Source organism: Eutrigla gurnardus (genome assembly GCF_963514095.1).
Source record: "Eutrigla gurnardus genome assembly, chromosome: 4".
Lineage (NCBI taxonomy): Eukaryota > Metazoa > Chordata > Actinopteri > Perciformes > Triglidae > Eutrigla > Eutrigla gurnardus.
In genome coordinates, this window is record NC_139918.1 from 10,172,014 (window position 1) to 10,191,574 (window position 19,561).

General features: G+C 42.6%; 1 protein-coding gene and 2 long non-coding RNA genes across 3 annotated transcripts in view; 1 reads left to right on the forward strand and 2 right to left on the reverse strand.

Annotated features, from left to right (window-relative positions):
• Positions 1 to 19,561, forward strand: part of LOC311012983 (WD repeat-containing protein 37) — a 265,141-nt gene that overhangs the window by 216,887 nt on the left and 28,693 nt on the right. The window lies entirely within an intron of this gene.
• Positions 1,453 to 2,290, reverse strand: LOC311012320. The gene is made up of 3 exons (XR_014597030.1): positions 2,155 to 2,290; positions 1,889 to 2,003; positions 1,453 to 1,596 (listed from the first exon to the last, which is right to left on the reverse strand). It is a non-coding gene; the product is annotated as an uncharacterized lncRNA (long non-coding RNA).
• Positions 2,793 to 3,987, reverse strand: LOC311012321. The gene is made up of 3 exons (XR_014597031.1): positions 3,803 to 3,987; positions 3,295 to 3,381; positions 2,793 to 2,861 (listed from the first exon to the last, which is right to left on the reverse strand). It is a non-coding gene; the product is annotated as an uncharacterized lncRNA (long non-coding RNA).

Here is a 19,561-nt window from a genome sequence, read left to right on the forward strand (position 1 = left end):
GGGCAAGTTAACAGACATCTAAGGCGGAGCTATGATAATAATGGTGGTCAATGCAGCAGAGGCGTCAAACAACTGTCAGGCAGCCAAGAAATATGGAGTTACGGAGTGAAACGTCCGAAGATGGCGGGTCCAAAAAGACCGTCTGAGAAAGCGCTAACAGTAAGAGATAAGCTTATCGTGGTCCTCAGAGCGGCCGCTTCCAAGAGATTGACAGGAGGGTATGTGAGTTTGTTATTGAGAAACGAAACGAAAGCAGTGTGTAATTATTATTTCAATGATTTTCTCAGAATTTCAATAAAGAATTTCTTCAAACAAAGTAAAATATGGTTATCAGAGTCTTTTTCTGAAGATTAGTCTTGAAAAGAGGGGTCGTCTTATAATCAGGGTCGTCCTATATTCGGGTCAATACGGTATTATAGTTTACAGAAGGTCTACCTACCTATAGGCTACCTGAATTTCTGAAATGTACTATATTTCTAAATATGCTATTGCTACACTTAATGGCAAAAATTGCACTGGTCTGTTGGACTTGAACAAAAATAAACAATATTTTTGTTGCTTAAGCTTATGTATTCAGTCATTATTCAATGGTATACTAAAAATCCATGTGAAAAAAATTACTTCTCACTGTTCTCAGGTCAAATATTTATATGCGATTAAAATGCGATTAATTAATTACAAAGCTTAAAATATTTAATAATCTTAAAATTCTGATTGTCTTTTATTTGTGTTCAGGTGGAGGCAGACTATGGTATTGATTTGGGATGGACCACATGGCTTTGATGACCTTGGAGGTCAAGCGCAACGAGTTGAAGTACCCCAAGTGCAACTGCAGCGACACCTGACCGAGGAGAACATGACTAGGTTACCTGACCCCAATGTTCCCTTCATGGATGCACTCGACATCTATACAGCCACACTACAGCAGTTGATACAGTGACAGCCAGAACTGGATGAGTTCACAAACTTTTGCACACAACTGTATGTAAAAGTGCATGAAAATGCAGGAAGCACAACAATTTATGTTAAATTGTCTTTATTACCCAAACTTTAACATTTGATACATTTATCAATAAAACATCAGAAATGAAATGTTTTTTAAAGTTCTCCTTACTCTGTTACCTTAACAAACCTCACACAAGCAAGCCTACTTCAATAATGGAGGGAAATATAACTTCAAGGTAATGAGGTAATGCCTTAACATGGCTAACTGCTCCACAACTGAAAGCCATTTTCTTGAACGGCAAGTATGAAACAGAGCTAAATAATAAATTGCACAACTGGGGAACTGAAATTAATTTCAAAGCAAAAAGTAAAACTTTGAAAGGTTAAACTTAAAGACACTGAGTTTCTCAGAGTATTCAAATCAGATAATTCCAAATCCAAAATCTGTACTTCTAACAGATGCTTCAAGGTTCTCTCTTAATGTCTGGTAACTTTGGCTCTTCAGGGGCAGTTTCAGCGTTGTCATGCAGGTTGAGGCAACAGGCATGGTCATTTCAGAAGAAACTTCTACATACAGGTGCTGGGGAGGTATACTTCAACCTGTCCAAAACTTCAGGAGTTGGTGTAGTTGGTGTAGTTCCTGAGAGGACCCTACGAAGACACAGTCATAAGTATTTTAAAACCTGCAAATAAGACACTGTACATCATAACTTTTTGAATTTTACCCAAACATCACTAATCACTGCTTCACTGTAAGGTAATTGTAAAAAAAAATTGGGCTTTCTACGGTAAAATAAAAACAATGTTTACAAAATGTTACAAGGTAGATTTTTCACCAACATGTCTCCATAAATATGGAGTCAATGTGAATAATTTGCAACAGCTCTAGGAGATATACATTGTTCAGATCTATGTTTTTCTGAGATAACATTTACAATCTGACCATTTTCAATGTAGTCCCTCAAAAAGCCTGTGACCAGGCATGTCTCCTCCACGCTGCTGTGGTCATCCTCATCCTCACTATCTGGCATTGGCCAGATGATCCTTTTCAAGATGGTCTGAGAAACAAAAACAGTCTCAAAGACTATAGACTGAAAGGGTATATTACCAACATGTTACACTTAAAGCCTTATTCCAAGTACAATTAAAATAATAGCCCTACTGGTATTTATGTAAACAGTCAGCAGTTTCAGGTGAGAACCCAATTACCTGCGAGTCCATAGCTTGCTCTGCAGATCTTGGAAAAAGGACAGCGGCTAGAGCAGGACGCTCTTTGATCATGTTGAGAACACCACTGTCTTTCAGCCCCTTACGTAGTTGCTTTATTTGCGTTCGTCTCCATTCAATGACCTACAAAAATTATCAAAGAGTTTGCAAAGTATAATTTAGATACAGTTGTTGGTGAAAAAAAGACATTAGACTAGTGAATCAGTTTGTTCTACAAGTAATATACATGTAAATCTTTTCACATATACTTAATTTCATTTTGATTTATTCATACTGTAGGATTTTCTCTGCCAACCACCTCCTGTTGTTATCATTAATGGGAGGAAGATCCCAGCTGAAGGCAAGGTTATTCACCTCACATCGCTCCTGTGGAGTCAGTTCCCTCTGGCTATCAAGCTACAATTAATAGAGTAAGGCAATGTTACATCACTTATACAGTCTATGCTTTTTATGTTGGATACAAAGTAAACATATTTGCATGATAGCACTAGAATAATCAATTCAAGTGAATTTCAAAAAGTTGCGTCATGACAAAATACAACAATGACTTCAAGGAACACTTACTACAGACACCACATCGACAACATCTGTGTCAGGGCAGTCAGAAAGCTCAAATACAGGGGCTCTGGAGGTGGATGGGACCTTGTGATCGTCTACCCCATTGAACAGAAGAGTTCTGCCAGTGTTCTCTTAGAGTGAAAGAACAAGATATAATTAAAAGCTGATTTCAGGTGAGACAGTAGCATTATCCTGAGAGATTTTTTTTGCAGTTGCCATTGTAAATGTTTCTAGGAAATATCTACCTCTAATTATGCTTTCCGTAGTGTCATAAGAACAGATTTAGGTGAGTCCAAATACCAGATATGAGAGAAGACCATTTTCAGTTCAAGAATATTTATTTGTGACAATTATGAAACTGTAAAAATCTGTACAGGAGCTTACGCCATGGACCAATGTGCCTTCTGTTGTCAATTTGAGATCAATTTTGATGACAAACCTTTCCAATCCATCAAGGGCTTTGGAAACAACTAGTCAGAGCCAGTTAATCCAACCCCACTACTGCTGTTTGAGGCAAAATGGTATACATTTTTACAAACAAAAAGGAAAATTGTAAAAACTCACCAAGGTTAAGGTCGAATCCAAACTGGATTTTTTCCATTACCATAGAAAGAAAATGGCGCTTTACTCCATCCCCAACAGCTGCATCACCTGAAATACATGGAGTTACTCTGTAGACTTTGTGTGAATGTGTATGACATGCAAGGGCCAAATATATTTCAATGGGCTTTATTCCCAGCTCAACTGCTACTTGAAATTAAAGCAGCTCATTTATTTCAAAGGAGCTGCTTTCATTTATTTATAATACAGGTGTGCCTGATCATGGTTGTTGTGACTGCTACAGTAAGGCACACCTGGATTAATCAATTTGGCATATAATACAAGACAGGAAAGAAAGGAGCTGCTGTAATTGAAGGAAGTAGTGGAGCTTGGCATAAAGATACTTAAAAGATCTAATAATGTGGCGGAATGCAGCCTTGTATTGAAAGAACAATTGACTTCACTTTTCAGTTGAAATCACTGTTCTTATTACAAATCTTACAGTACAACGCATTAAATGAAAGATACCTACCACCCAGTATAACAGAAAATGGGCTTGCCCAGTCAATTCCTGGCTTTTTGTAGAAAGTCATAATCTCCCTTTCACGATCTTCCTCAGTAGATCTAAGATCGAGCCTTGCAACCAACTCTGGCTTGAGTTCAGCATTGTTAAGCAAGTGACGTCGAAACATGTTGGCTGCTTTGTAGACATCAGGCTCTGTTGTCCACTCTGGGAAAATTAAGTCATTATCAGTGAAAACTGGACAAAAAGGATAAATATAAAGTTGATTTGAGCCATTTTGGGACAGCAGTTTAAAGTTCTATTTTTTTAAGGTAAGCGTAAATATCAGTATTTTTAAGCATAAACTGTATATAGTTAGAAACAATGAGACAGTGGCACCTTCAGAGCTACTACTTTTATTTTCTTCACATGGACTTTGGCTGCTTGATGAGCTAGCAGCGGCTGGGGTTCCTGCTTGGCTTGTGCCTGAGCTTCCTGACGGGTATTCTCTGAGGTTTCTTCAGCATTTGAGCATTTTCTTGGAATGTTAACAGCAAAATGTTAATACACCGGAAGAAAGCAAAAATATAATTCATAATAGTGTATGAGGCACATTAATAAAAGATTTAAAAAAAATATTGTGTCAACTGATATTTTAGGATGATAAAATGTGTAGGACTTTATGAATTCACAATATGTAAATGCATGTTTAAACAAGAAATATGTCTCACTTCTCACAACAGTCGATGTGGCCTTCGATCTCAGAGAAGCTAAATATCTCTGCACAGTAGACACACTCCACCATTGGTCCAGTTGTCTGAGAAGTGAGGGTCACACTGGGAGGATTCTAGCATAAACGAGACACAATAATGACATAAATATGCATCGAGCTATCAAACATTTTTACAATAGAGCTTGGTGGATTTTGTTCAGACATACTGCCGTTGTGAGGGTTTGTGGCTGGGAATTTCCTTGCCAGTACTCTAACATACTCTAAAGAATCAAATACTACATCGTAAACAAATTATTACCTCCAGGTCAATATCTTTTTGGAGTGGCCTGATGTAAATCACAGCTGCCCCCACTCCAAGTTCTTTGTTGCACAGGAGCTCTGGAGTATATCCATCCTGTGAATAGGGAATGATGTCAAAGACCTTGGACCTTGTAGAACCACGCTCCGCAAGAGTTGAAACCCACCACAGTGCTTTAGTTGTGGAAAGTTCAACTGTAGGTGATCGGAAAACTCAGTTGCACTACAGTATCTATCTGAGGGGGAAAACAAAACAGTATTATAACCGATTTGGGGGTAAATTTTAAATATGTGTGCTTTAACACAACACCATGGACAAGTCCGAATAGCTCTACTTAGCAAACAAGGCATTTATTAAGGATGTGGATCAGCTTTTGGAACACAGTGCTGGGACTGATTTCAGAGGTGCTTAATAGAAAAAAACACCCCCAGATGAACTGAGTGGCAAAACATGAATGAGTATTACAGGGGAAGCTGCTCTCCGACATTTCCACACAGTGGGTCTCAATCATGAAATGTTAGTAAATGTGTGTGTAGATTTGCACACAAAGGCTTATGCTACTAAAAGCCTACTCTGGATTCATGAACGATGCGGGAATCTCGGCAAACAGTAATTAGCATAAATTGCTGCCCATGAATAGCCATACAAGTAGAGGAGGTCGTGCATCCTGTCCACCTGATACCTGCGATCAGGGCAGTTGCTAGGAATTCTGGGCCCCCTGAAAGAATATCGGTGTGGGCCCCTCTACCCATTCATTGCCACCTACTGGGGGCTGTGTGTGGGCCCTAGCGGGCTGTGGACCCTTAGAATTGTCATCACCTTTCCCCCCTATACGACGGCACTGCCTGCGATCATGACTCGCACGAGGAAGAGGAAGAGGGAGAGAGAGGGAAAAGGAGAGATCGGGGATCGAAGTCAGTTTGGATTAAATATTTTATCTTCTGTTAGTAGTTCTGTGAGTGGGACAGGTAAATTTAGGTCTGGAATGTCATGAATAAAGTGTCCTCGGAAGTAAAGTGAAAATAGTTTGATAAGGAAAAAAAAAAGTAAACACAAAAAAGTAAACACAACAAACTCCAAAAGCAACAGGAGGACGAGGCTCTTCACAGCCTCATCTCTCTGCTGCAGAGGAGCACATCACTACATTAACACATGAAGTTATAAAGGCAGATTATATTCTTACTGATAAAGCAGCCATCTCTCACAGCTCCATCCAAACCAGTGCCAACTGCACTATTGCACATGGATCAAGTCGCACCAGGCCACCGAATCACAACGTGCAGAAACACGCACTTTGCATCGGATATCAGATGATCATTTATGGAATTAAAGTTTTCCCGGTTAATATACAAACGCATCATTAGATGGAGCTTGATGCGTAAGTGCGTGTCCGATCCCTAAAACCTCTCTCTCTCTGTCTCCAAATATTTGGTCATGTTTAAATTACATGTTTCAAAGGCGTCGTGTACATATACATGAGAGCAGTACCTATAAAAATTTTAATTTCCAACAGTGACAAGCAACATTTATGTGTATTTCTAAATTTACACAAGCTCTACACACAGTCATGAGCAGGTGTAGATTTTGTGAGTAGCTACTTAAAGATCTGAGCTACTTAGATGTTGATGAATGCAGAATCCACGTTAATTTTGTTCTGCTCACAGTTTACACACAAATTCGTGCTGCTCACATTTCATGATTGAGACCCAGTGGGTGTAACCCCTGTGACTCTTCCATGCTGTCAAGTCATGTGCATACACCCTATACAGGATGATATTCAATTGCTATTGGCATTGCTGCCTGGTGCACCTCCTCTGGTGCCCTCAAGTTATGACCAATCATTGACATTTTAAATAGCACAACTGAAATATACAATACATACTGTAAACTTACTTGGAAATGTGATTTTTCTTTCACCTAATCCTGCCCTTTCAAGTTCTCTTTTCACGGCTGGATTTGGGACGTCACAGATCTTTCTTTTGGCCAAACAAAAAAAAAGGTGCTTGTATGTTGTCTTTCTGACTTTTTTTGTATTGATGGCTGGTGGAGTTGACCTCCTTGGTACACCTCGTGCAGGGTTCGGACTGAACAGTCTCAAAACCTCCGCTGGAAGAAATATGAAAAAACAACAACAACTGTATAAGAGAAATTGAATTCAATTGAACTTTATTTTGAATATGTTAAAAGAAATAGAATGAAATAATAAAATAAAAATAACGATATAGTTATACAATCTCATTACATTGATGACAGGATCAAGATCATGCTGAATTAATAGTAGTGTAAAATATCTATGAAAAGTATACAAGTCTAAGGGGGAAGACAAGTTTTAAGAGAATAGATGTATTTTCCTGTATTCTGGTACCTTTTAATAGGTCCTTTGATAGCCACTTTTAACTGCCTATACAAGCATGAGAATTGTATAACTTATAAATTGTAATGACAATTGTATTATAATAATTGTTATTATTATAATAATAAATTTGGCAAGAGGAAGTGTTGGCACTAGTTCATATATTAAAAAGCTACAAGTACAGAAATGGATTGGTAACAGTAGGCTATACAGTACAACAGTATGCATAGAGACATCCACACAGTGCATGCGCCCAAGATCCACATTAACAGGCAGCATAGACCAGACTTTCAGGCTTTTTGTAGCGTTCTTTTTTGGTGTGTGAGTATGTGTGTGAGTGCAGACAGCATGGAAAGAAAAGCTTTACACACAGATAATATTGTGGTGGCTACGACGCAACGAACGCACAAAATGTGTCTTGTGCTGTAAGGACGTCATTTACAATAAATCGGACCTGCAACTATTTGCATGTTAGCTTGCTAGCTTGAAATCTTACCTTGAGCATTGCGGTGGTCAGGAGCAGAAGGTGTCGTCGTCGTTGTTGCTGTTGTTGTTGTAGTTGTTGTTGACGATGTGGTGGGAGACAGACTCGAGTCGAAACCTGTTTGTGGCTGATTTTGTTGCCTTTCCAGGGCAGCTGCGGCCTCCCTCAGAAGCTCTGGCACAGATTTGGACATGCTTGGGACTCACTTTCCCGCTGTTTCTGACATGATACCAACGCACTCTACTTCACACTCTCCTCTTGTCTCTTATCTTACTCCAGCGTCAAATATGCACACCGCCCCCTAACGTAGTAGATGCGTATCACAGTCAGACTGGGTGCTGAAGGAGAAGAACTGCCACTGACGTCACTCTCCTGCGCCGCTTGGGATTGCGAATCCAAATTGAATTATGTTACCTTTTTTGCGGGGGGCGGGCATGAAAACGATGAAGCAATGTCCTCTTTGTTTTCTTTTTAGTTGTGTCACAGAATGAGCAGTCTTGATAAGAAAATGAAATTGCAGTTTGGATTATTTATTACTAATTTTATTTATGAGTCAAATAACGCAGCTATGACCTTGAAATGCAAAAGCCTTTCTGCTAATGCATTTTAATTTTCAAATTTGACATTTCAAATAGAATTTTGGTACCTATTTGCTGGGGCATCTTTTGAAAATTAACTTTTTCATTTTAATTAAGTTACACAATGAGCAGTCTTGAAGAAGAAAATGAAAATGCAGTTTGGATTATTTATTACTAATTTTATTTATGAGTCAAAAAATGCAGCTATATTCTGAAAATGAAAAAGCATTTCTGTTAATCCATTTTAATTTGAATTATGGAACAGATTTGCTTCCATACTCACGCAGCTGTGAGTGCAGCTGGTTGATGGTCTCCTGAGGGGTCAGTTGGACATGAGGCCTCCTGCTGTTTCCCTGCTGCATCTTGGCTGCTGGGGTGATGGTTTACAATGATGTTAAAATGCAAACTGGCTTTCGCCGAGGAACAGATGGACGAGAAGAGCAGACTGGTGGAGACAGCCTGCTCCAGATGTAAAAGTTCTGTCACTATCTGCTTGAACGTAGATTAAATTTTCGTTCCTCTCAATTCACTATCTCTCAAAAGGTCTCTCTCTCTCCAAACTCCAATAACTCCACACTGAGTTCTGTTCGCTGCTCGTATTTATATACTCCGGTGTCACGTGATGTCACCAGTCATCAAAGACATCAAAGATATCAAAGCACATTGTACATTCCAAAATGAAAAAAAAGAAAAGAACTTTCAGGTTGCCATAGTAACCATTGCTTTTAAAAATGTTTACATTGGTTTTTCATTGACTTCAGCACCACAAAAGTTCGCCATACTTTAACTTCCAAACATGATTAAATGTTTAAAACGTTTACAAGACTGTGGACTTTATTGGTTGAAACATTCATGTCGATGGTCCGTACGGTTTTCCCGATATCGCAGTTTGAGTTTAGTGAAGTTTCAGATGTTATAATGGGTGTGAATGGCACGGAATCTTCAGCTTGTGTCGATATAATATAATTTTTCCAACTCGCTCCCAATGCCAAAATTGTGTCAGTCAGTTTTGGGTGAAAACGTAGCTAAACTTGTGCCGGTCGCAGACATGTAACTATGGAATCCAACACACATACACATTTCGGTCATAGATGTCTAACCCAAAGGAGATTTAGTAATTCTACCAGAATTGTATTTGTTTTATGTTAATATTTCACAAATTTTTTAATATATACTGTATATATACAGTTATACATATATACATAACCCTAACCCTAACCCACGCTAGCCATGACCTTCCACATCTGTTCCAGCTGCTCTTTCAACCCTTGGTACTTCTCAATTTTCTCGTGTTCCTTCTTCCTGATGTTGGCGTCAGCTGGGATCGCCACATCTATCACCACCACTGTCTTCTGCTCTTTGTCCACCACCACTATGTCCGGTTTGTTAGCCAGGAGCTGTTTGTCAGTCTGGAAGCTGAAGTCCCATAGAACCTTGTCCCTGTTGTTCTCAGTCACCTTCTGTGGTATGGCCCATTGGGATTTGGGTACTTCTATTCCATAGTGGAGATGTTCCTGTGTACTATCCCAGCCACTTGGTTGTGCCTCTCCATGTAAGCTGATCCAGCTAGCATCTTACACCCTGCTACTATGTGCTGGACTGTCTCAGGGGCTTCTTTGCACAGTCTGCATCTTGGGTCTGATCTGCTCTGGTAGATCCTGCCCTCTATGGCTCTTGTGCTGCCATGATTAGTGCCTCTGTGCTGTCTGTCAGTCCTGCATTTTCCAGCCACTAGTAGGATTTCTTGATATCAGCCACTTCCTCTATCTGACGGTGGTACATGCCATGTAGGGGCTTGTCCCTCCAGGTTGTCTGCTCCTCCTCCTCTGTACTCTCATCAGGGTTCTGCTGCCTGAGACATTCACTTAGCAGTTCATCCTTCGGGGCCATTTTTTCGATGTAATCTCGAATTTTCGGTGTTTCTTCCTGGACCGTGGCCTTGACGCTCACTAGCCCTCGGCCTCACTCTTTCCGCTTAGAGTATAGCTAATATATACATACATATATATATACATATATATATACAAATATATAGGGTCTTTTGCTGGAGTTCTGCCTGAAGCTGAGCTAATTGTTGTGTGGGTTTTCTCAGGGAGCACCTGGAGAAAAACCCACATGGGAGGGAATAATATATTTAATTTGGGGCCAAATTGTTTTTTTTTCTAGTGGGGGGAAACCGGCGCTCCTGGAGAAAACCCACACGACACAGTACAATTCACTGTGCCGCCCTTTTTTTTAAAATAATATATAGCTGTATCTTTTTTACAGCATACATTATTTTCCAAATTATAAATTTAGGGCCAAATTGGGACACAGAACCAGTTCAACGCCTTTTGCGCAGACCAATGCTATGTCTGAACCTCTTGAAGAGAGATTTCTTCTTCTTGGGGAGCTGCACCCCCTCTGGCAGCTCCACACAAGGAAGACTTTGCTCCAGACTTTCGACCAGGAGCTCAGTCACCAACTGGTCGGGTGAGGTCTGGTGCAGCTCCTCAGCTCCCTGAATAGCAGCACCATTCACAACTTCGATGTCTACTGGTGCCTTCTCCAGCTCCTGGTCAAGGGTCTTTTGCTGGAGTTTTGCCTTTAGCTGAGATAATTCAGCTCGGAGGTCCTTGTTGTCCTCCTCGGCAGTCTGGAGGTCATTTGAGAGCTGCTGGTTGGTGGAGACCTGTTTTCTCAGGGCCTCCTTCGCCAGCTCCTGGTCCAGGGTCTTCTGAGATAATTCAGCTCGGAGGTCCTTGTTGTCCTCCTTGGCAGTCTGGAGACTGTTGGCGGAGGCTTGTTTTGCCAGGGCCTATATACACATTTATATATATATATATATACACATATACATAGGGTCTTTTGCTGGAGTTCTGCCTTAAGCTGAGCTAATTGTTGTGTGGGTTTTCTCAGGGAGCACCTGGAGAAAAACCCACATGGGAGGGAATAATATATTTAATTTGGGGCCAAATTGTTTTTTTTTCTAGTGGGGGGAAACAGGCGCTCCTGGAGAAAACCCACACGACACAGTACAATTCACTGTGCCGCCCTTTTTTTATAATATATAGCTGTATCTTTTTTACAGCATACATTATTTTCCAAATTATAAATTTAGGGCCAAATTTTTTTATTTTTTTATTTGATATTGACATCACAAATACATTAAGACTGTTCCACTAGACAGACCAGATGCTTTGCTTGAGTGTGTTTACCACAAGTGCTAATTTTCAACACCAGTCCATCGGCGGCTAATCTAAAAATACAGAACATATTATCAACAGTATTAGATAAAACCAAGTGCATGACACTACATCATGACAGTAGCATACTAAAAAATACAGAGCACAAGATCAACGAGAGGAGATTGAGCAAACAGAAATCAAAATAGTAACAATAAAAAAGTCCATATTTATACATGTGAGCATTGTTGTTTTGCTTTTAACCATGCTTTTAGTCCTCTGTTAAACGAGTTTGTGTCAGTCTCCAGTTTCAGGTGAGTGGGTAAAGTGTTCCATAGGTTAACCCCTTTTATTGAAAAGGCAGACTGTCCAAATGATGTTGTACACTGGGAACAATGCAGTCGCCATTGTGGGAGGCTCCTGTGTTTACTCGGCTTGAGCTACAGCGTCTTTTTATCAGTGCAGAAAACAGGGATGACACACAGTTATGAAGACATTTAAAAACGAGTCTGATATTACAGTAAATTATAAAGTTTTCAAATGCAAGAAGGTTGTGTTTTCTCAGGATGCCGCAGTGGTGCCATCTCATTGGTTTTTGATCCATAATTTTTATTGCTTGCTTATATATTGCTATTATGGGTTTCAAAGTGACTTGAGAGGCTTGAGACCAAGACGTGATGCAATATGACAAATGAGAGAGAATCATAGCATGCATGTAGAGTTGTGCAGCTTTACATGACAGGTCTCTTCGAATAAAACAAAAACAATTGAGATTTGGTTTAACCTTCTTGCAGATGTGATGTACTTGTTTATCAAATTTAAAATGTTTGTCTAGTATAATCCCCAGGTATTTAACCTCATTCACCACAGTAATTATTTCATTTTTGATCTTCACCTCAAACAGATCGTTCACAGGCCTATTGCGAATAGAAATACACATGGAAACAGTTTTCTTGACATTCAGGGTTAAGTGAGACATTTCAAGCCAGTGAGTGACTCTCTTAAGTGCTTGCGTGAGGTGGTCAGCTGCTTTGCTAGCTGTTTTAGCAGATGCATAGATGACTGTATCGTCAGCGTACATCTGGCAGCTGACACCTGGACAACTTAGTGGCAGGTCATTGATGTACATAGTGAACAACAGTGGTGAAGGAATGGACCCCTGTGGTACTCCCATGTTGTTGGTGAGAAGTTGGGATTTTTCCCCATTTACCTTGACACATTGTTGTCTTTCCCCCAGATATGATTTAAACCACTGAGTGGCATCTGTAGACATTTTAAAACGTTTTAACTTGGCCAAGAGGACACTGTGGTCGACAGTGTCCTCTTGGCCAAGAGGACACTGTGGTCGACAGTGTCGAAAGCCTTTTTGAGGTCCAAGAACACTGTCCCCACAACATGTCCCTTGACCATTAGACCCTTGACCCTCTCAATAAGATAGCAGTTGGCTAATTCTGTGGAATATTTAGGCCTGAATCCAAATTGCTGTGGATGGAGCAGTTGGTTGGTCTCCAAATAATCCGTCAGTTGTATCGCAACAATCTTCTCCAGGACTTTTGAGACTACAGGGAGAATAGCAATAGGCCTATAGTTACTCGCCATGTCTTTGTCTCCCGACTTGTAAATAGGAGCAATTATTGCTGTTTTCCAGCTTTCTGGGAATGTGCTTGTTCTTATTGAGAGGTTCACTAAATAAGTAATAGGCAACAACAAGTCTTTCTGATATTTCTTAATTAAACCCGCATTTAAATCATTAATATCCTTTGACATTGAGTTGTTCATATTTGCAATAACCTTTTTAACTGTATCACTGGATACCTCTTTAATGCAAAAGCCATCTGAGGAGACATTATCACATTCTTCAGGGGATATCTCAGGGTCAGCTGAATTAAAATGACTAGCAAGTTCATGCACAGACTCAATAAAAAAATGGTTAAAAACATTTGCCATTGACTCACTACTTTCAATTCGGTTATTGTCTACTTTAAGACTGGTTATTTTGGGGTGTTTTTGTTTACTTGAGTCTGTTAGTCTATGGATCTGCTGCCACAGTTTAGAACTGCTGCCATTAGCCTCTTCAATGAGTTTGAGGAAGTAGTTACTCTTGGCCTTCCGTAGCTCAGACACCACTTTGTTCCTCAGACTGGTGAAGGTAAGGTGGTCTGTGTTGTTTTTCGTCACTAAGGACTTTTTAAGGGCAAGATCTCTCTTTTTCATGAGTTGGTGGATACCATTATCAAACCATGGAAGAGATAATTTCTTCTGCCTGCTTTTCCTTGTTTTTGTATGTTTACTTATCAGATTACCTAAAATTGAGGTGAACTTGTTTACACTGTGATTCAAGGTTGACTCTTTAGTTATGGTTTCCCAGTTTACTAGTGATAAATCATTTTCAAAATCTGCCATTTTTGACTTAGGAATTCCTGTTGTCTTTTGATTTAAAGTTTTGCTATGGTGAACAAAGCGTTTTTTTGTTAAGTTTCTTACAATTAGTACCATATTATGATCTGAAAGACCAGTGATTAGATTGTACGTTTTTACTGCTCTCTCTGGCCTGTTTGTGAAAATCAGATCAATGAGTGTCCCACTCAAATTGGGACACAGCACCAGTTCAACGCCTTTTGCGCAGACCGATGCTATGTCTGAACCTCTTGAAGAGAGATTTCTTCTTCTTGGGGAGCTGCACCTCCTCTGGCAGCTCCACAGAAGGAAGACTTTGCTCCAGACTTTCGACCAGGAGCTCAGTCACCAGCTGGTCGGGTGAGGTCTGGTGCAGCTCCTCAGCTCCCTAAAGAGCAGCACCATTCACAACTTCGATGTCTACTGGTGCCTTCTCCAGCTCCTGGTCAAGGGTCTTTTGCTGGAGTTCTGCCTTTAGCTGAGATAATTCAGCTCGGAGGTCCTTGTTGTCCTCCTTGGCAGTCTGGAGACTATTTGCCAACTGCTGGTTGGCGGAGGCTTGTTTTGCCAGGGCCTCTTTCGCGAGGTCCTGGCGCAGAGTACTCTGCTCGAGATCTTCTTGCAGTTGAACTAATTCAGCTCTGAGGCCTTGGGCGACCTTCACCTCAGCCTGGAAATGAATGGTTTTCTCCAGGCTGATTGAGGCCTGTACTTTTAGGTTCTCCAATTCCTCATCCTTTTCAAAATTCTCCTGCCTGAGGCTCTGGATCGCCTTCTCCAGCTGTTCAAACTTTTGCTGGGGGATTACAAAAGACACCTTGAGGTCCTCATGGTCCCTCTGAAGATCTTTCTTCTTCTTAATCTTCACGGTGCTATGGGCTGCAGAGGCAATCTCCATTTTGCTCAGGGTCTCTGGCTCACTTTCCCTCTTGAGCCTCTCCAGTTCGCCACAGACGGCCTTTCCCCGATTAATGTGCATTTCCTTCAGGGTCTTTTGCCGTTTGAGCTCCTCAGTGAGCTCCACCCTAATGCTGTACTCTTCAGCATTGATTCGCTGCTGCTCAAGCAGCTGTGAGTGCAGCCGGTTGATGGTCTCCTGAGGGGTCAGTTGGACACGAGGACTCCTGCTGTTTCCCTGCTGCATCTTGGCTGCTGGGGTGATAGTTTACAATGATGTCAAAATGTAAACTGGCTTTGGCCGAGGAACAGATGGACGAGAAGAGCAGACTGGTGGAGACAGCCTGCTCCAGATGTAAAAGTTCTGTCACTATCTGCTTGAACGTAGATGAAATTTTCGTTCCTATCAATTCACTCTCTCTCAAAACGTCTCTCTCTCTCCAAACTCCAATAACTCCACGCTGAGTTCTGTTCGCTGCTCGTATTTATACACTCAGGTGTCACGTGATGTCACCAGTCATCAAAGACATCAAAGCACATTGTACATTCCAAAATGAAAAAAAAGAAAATAACTTTCAGGTTGCCATAGTAACCATTGCTTTTAAAAACGTTTACATTGGTTTTTCATTGATTTCAGCACCACAAAAGTTTGCCATACTCTAACTTCCAAACGTGATTAAGCGTTTAAACCGTTCACAAGACTGTGGACTTTATTGGTTCAAACATTCATGTCGATGGTCCGTACGGTTTTCCCGATATCGCAGTTTGAGTTTAGTGAAGTTTCAGATGTTATAATGGGTGTGAATGGCACCGAATCTTCAGCTTGTGTCGATATAATATAATATTTCTAACTCGCTCCCAATGCCAAAATTGTGTCAGTCAGTTTTGGGTGAAAACGTAGCTAAACATGTGCCGGTCGCAGACATGTAACTATGGAATCCAACACACATACACATTTCGGTCATAGATGTCTAACCCAAAGGAGACAAATACAATTCTACCAGAATTGTATTTGTTTTATGTTAATGTAGTGGTATGAGGCACCACTGCCATATTGAACCCCGGGGTCTGCTGCACCACGCCCTCTCTGGCTTATTAGCCAATAGTTGCTCGAACTGAGGGGATAAAGGTAGGCTGTGTTCTTCCGCCTGACCTCTCGCTTCCTGCCTCTTCGGCCCGCCCACTTCCGGGTCGTTGTATTCGTCGCTCACATCGGAGTACAGGTAGGCATACCTTAGCGTGCTGTTGATGTATAGTCATGTGCGTTTCGTTTAACCATAACTCTTTTATAGATCCGGCGTTTCTATCGCAATTGGGGCGATATACTGGGGTCGTTGTATTCGTCGCTCACATCGGAGTACAGGTAGGCGCACCTTAGCATGCTGTTGATGTATATTCATGTGCGTTTCGTTTAACCATAACTCTTTTATAGATCCGGCGTTTCTATCGCAATTGGGGCGATATACTGGGGTCGTTGACTGCTGCTGACCGGAGCATAGTCTGCTGGTCGCATGGTGCGTGGTGGCCGTCTCCCCTGCCACGCCGACCCTTTTCACTCCTCTCCCTCTTTAGAAGGGACGCTAAGTGACTGGACTGAACTGGGGTTTTTGGACGCTAGCGCGACGTAAGGTGCCACGGCTACGTTGCTACCGCCGCTTCGCTGCCAGCCCGCTGCGGCTACGTTGCCACCGCCGCTTCGCTGCCAGCCCGCTGCGGCTACGTTGCCACCGCTGCTTCGCTGCCAGCCCGCTGCGGCTTCGCTGGTTTGGTTCGGGGTCCTGGCTGTTGCTCGTGTGGGACGCTACGAGCTTTGCCAGGACTCTCAGCCCCCTATTTGGACTGCGTGTGTGTGTGTGTGTGTGTGTGTGTGTGTGTGTGCGTGTGTAAACAAGGTTCGGTTTAATTGTTTTGTTTATCATTTGAATAATGGTATAATTTCTTTTGGTAATTTCTTAGTAGTTTGGTTGCTTATTGTTTTGTTTGGGTAATTAATTGGTTTATTTGGGGGAATTTATGGTAATTTAGTTTCATCAGGGATTTATTTGTTTCAATTGATTAATTGAGTTGGTATCTCTGGCCAGAGACTCTTTAATTTCCTTTTTCTTTTGTTTAGTTGATTTATTAATTGAAATTAATACTTTCTCATTTGTTTTCTCATCTCATTTGTCAAAATAATGGAGGGGGAGCTACAAGACTTGAGGGATTTGGTGGCCCAGTTGAGGGCTGAGAATGACAGGTTGCAGCAGGAACAGGCTGCGGCTGTGCCTGGTCCTAGTGATGCGCCCTTCATTCCTGCTCAACCTCTTCCAGTACCATTCACTTCTACCGCTCCCGTAACAGAGCGGCTGGTCCTTGTACCCCGAGATAGGAAGTGTCCAGTGTTTAGGGGTAGATTAGGTATTGGGCTAGAGGAGTGGATTGAGGAAGCTCAAGCTTGCATGAGGGCTCGCCACCTGTCCATATTTGATCAAGCGTTCTTTCTGTTTGACCATTTAGAGGGAGAGGCGCGTGAAGAAATAAAATATCGCCCAACTGCGGATAGAAGTGATCCAGCTAGAGTTATTGCGGTTCTGCGAGAGCTGTATGGTTCTTCCGACTCGTACGTTGCTTTACAAGAGGCGTTTTTCTCGAGGCGACAGCAAGATGGGGAGACTCTTCAAGAGTTCTCCCTTGCGTTAATGAGTTTGATGTCTGCGGTGAAACAAAGCGCTCCTAGTGAGATGCCAAATGCTGATGTTTTGTTGCGCAATCAGTTTATCCAAAATGTTATTGATGGTTCCCTTCGCCGTGAATTAAAGCAACTCGTACGCAGGCAGCCTACAGTCTCTCTGCTGGATGCTCGGGCAGAGGCAATTAGGTGGGAGCGAGAGGGATTGCCAGGGGGTGTGCGCGGCCGAAGTCACTCAGTTCCTTCAACAATGGGCTTGCAGTGTGGTGTCCAGACTGCTTCTTCCGTGGCTGGCCCACCCCAGGCTTCAGAGCTGCAGGAGGTGAAATCAATGCTGAAGCTTCAACAGGAACAGCTTAACCGTCTCACAGAAACTCTTGCTCAGCTGCAGATCAATCAGCAGCGTAACCATTCTCCTTACCGTGGTCCGGTAATATGCCGGCGGTGTCAGCAGCCCGGCCACTTCGCCAGGGAGTGCAGAGGGGGCCGTGCCCCCCCTCAACCTTCAGTTTCTGCTTTTTCGCGGCCAGCTTCTCACCGGGATCCCGCTCAGCATTCGGAAAACTAGCGCCCGTCGAACAGAGGAGCCAAAGTTTGAGGGGAGCTGCCACTGGCTCACCAGTTATGTTAAGGGATGGGGGAGAGACTAAGTTAATCAGTTCTTGTCCACACCTGGATGTAGTTATGGGGGGAGTAAAGGTTCCTTGCTTAGTGGACACCGGGTCCATGGTGTCCACTGTCAGAGAAAGCTTTTTCCGACAACACTTTGAGACTTGGGACCAAGAGAAACTTCAGTCTTGCCACTGGCTTCAGCTTCAGGCGGCCAATGGATTGCCAATCCCATACCTTGGCTACTTAGAGCTCGAAGTCAAACTCGGTGGTAGAACTTTGCCAGGGTGTGGGCTACTGGTTGTCAAGGACCCTCCGGCTGATGCATCTCCTCCGGCTCCAGGTGTCTTAGGGATGAACATCTTACGAAGATGCTATAGCACCTTGTTCGGCGAACATGGCTCTGCCCTGTTCAATTTGCCCACCGTCACGGAAGCACCAAAGTCCGTGGTGCAGGCATTGCAGAGATGTCATCGAGCCTCTCTGACTTCTCCTTCTGATGTTATTGGCAAGGTCAAGCTGCGAGGCAAGAAAGCTTGCCGTATCTCGGGTGGCACTATGCAGCTCGTTCCAGCCACCTGTTCTGCCCAGTATTCTGGGACTACTGTGCTTTTTGAGCCCTTGGATCGGGGTCTTCCTGCTGGCCTGCTGGCGTCCCCAGCACTGGTTCAAGTTGAAGGAGGCACTGTGTATATACCTGTTGTAAATGTGGGCACTTCTGATGTGTTGCTTTACCCTCGTACAGAGGTTGGTGCTTTGCGTGAGGTTTGTGTGGTGAGCTTACCTTCTGGTGTTAAGGAGGTTCCATCTTACCTTGCCACCGTTGCATCCCAGGCTGTGCTTCCTATGCTGCAAGATCAAATAGAGGCAGTTGATTTGTCTGCTTGGTCTGCTGAAGAGCAGGAAGGAGCCCGACGTCTTCTTTGGAAATACGCTCCGGTCTTTTCTTCTCACGACGGCGACCTGGGTTGCACAAACCTAATAACACATGAAATCCCACTTATCGATGACACTCCCATCCGTCAGCGTTATCGGCGTATTCCACCCTCTGAATATGAAGTGGTCAAAGAACACATCAACCAGCTGCTTGATGCGCAGGTCATTCGGGAGAGCTGCAGTCCGTTTGCTTCACCAATTGTGTTGGTCAAAAAGAAGGATGGTAGCCTGCGCTTGTGCGTTGACTACCGGCAACTTAACAACAGGACCCGAAAAGACGCATTTCCTCTTCCTCAGATCGAGGAATCACTGGATGCACTCACTGGTGCCCGCTGGTTTTCCACTTTGGATTTAGCCAGCGGGTACAATCAGGTCCCCGTGGCAGAGGCCGACCGACCCAAGACCGCATTTTGTACTCCTTTTGGACTTTTCGAATGGAATCGCATGCCCTTCGGGTTGTGTAATGCACCCAGCACCTTTCAGCGACTCATGCAACGGGTTTTTGGAGATCAGCAATGTCAGTCGTTACTCCTGTATCTTGATGACATTGTGGTCTTCTCCTCCACCTTTCAACAACATCTTGAGCGGCTGGAAGTGGTTCTACAGCGGTTACAACATGAAGGCCTGAAGGCAAAGCTGTCCAAGTGTTCATTCTTCCGACAAGAGGTGTGT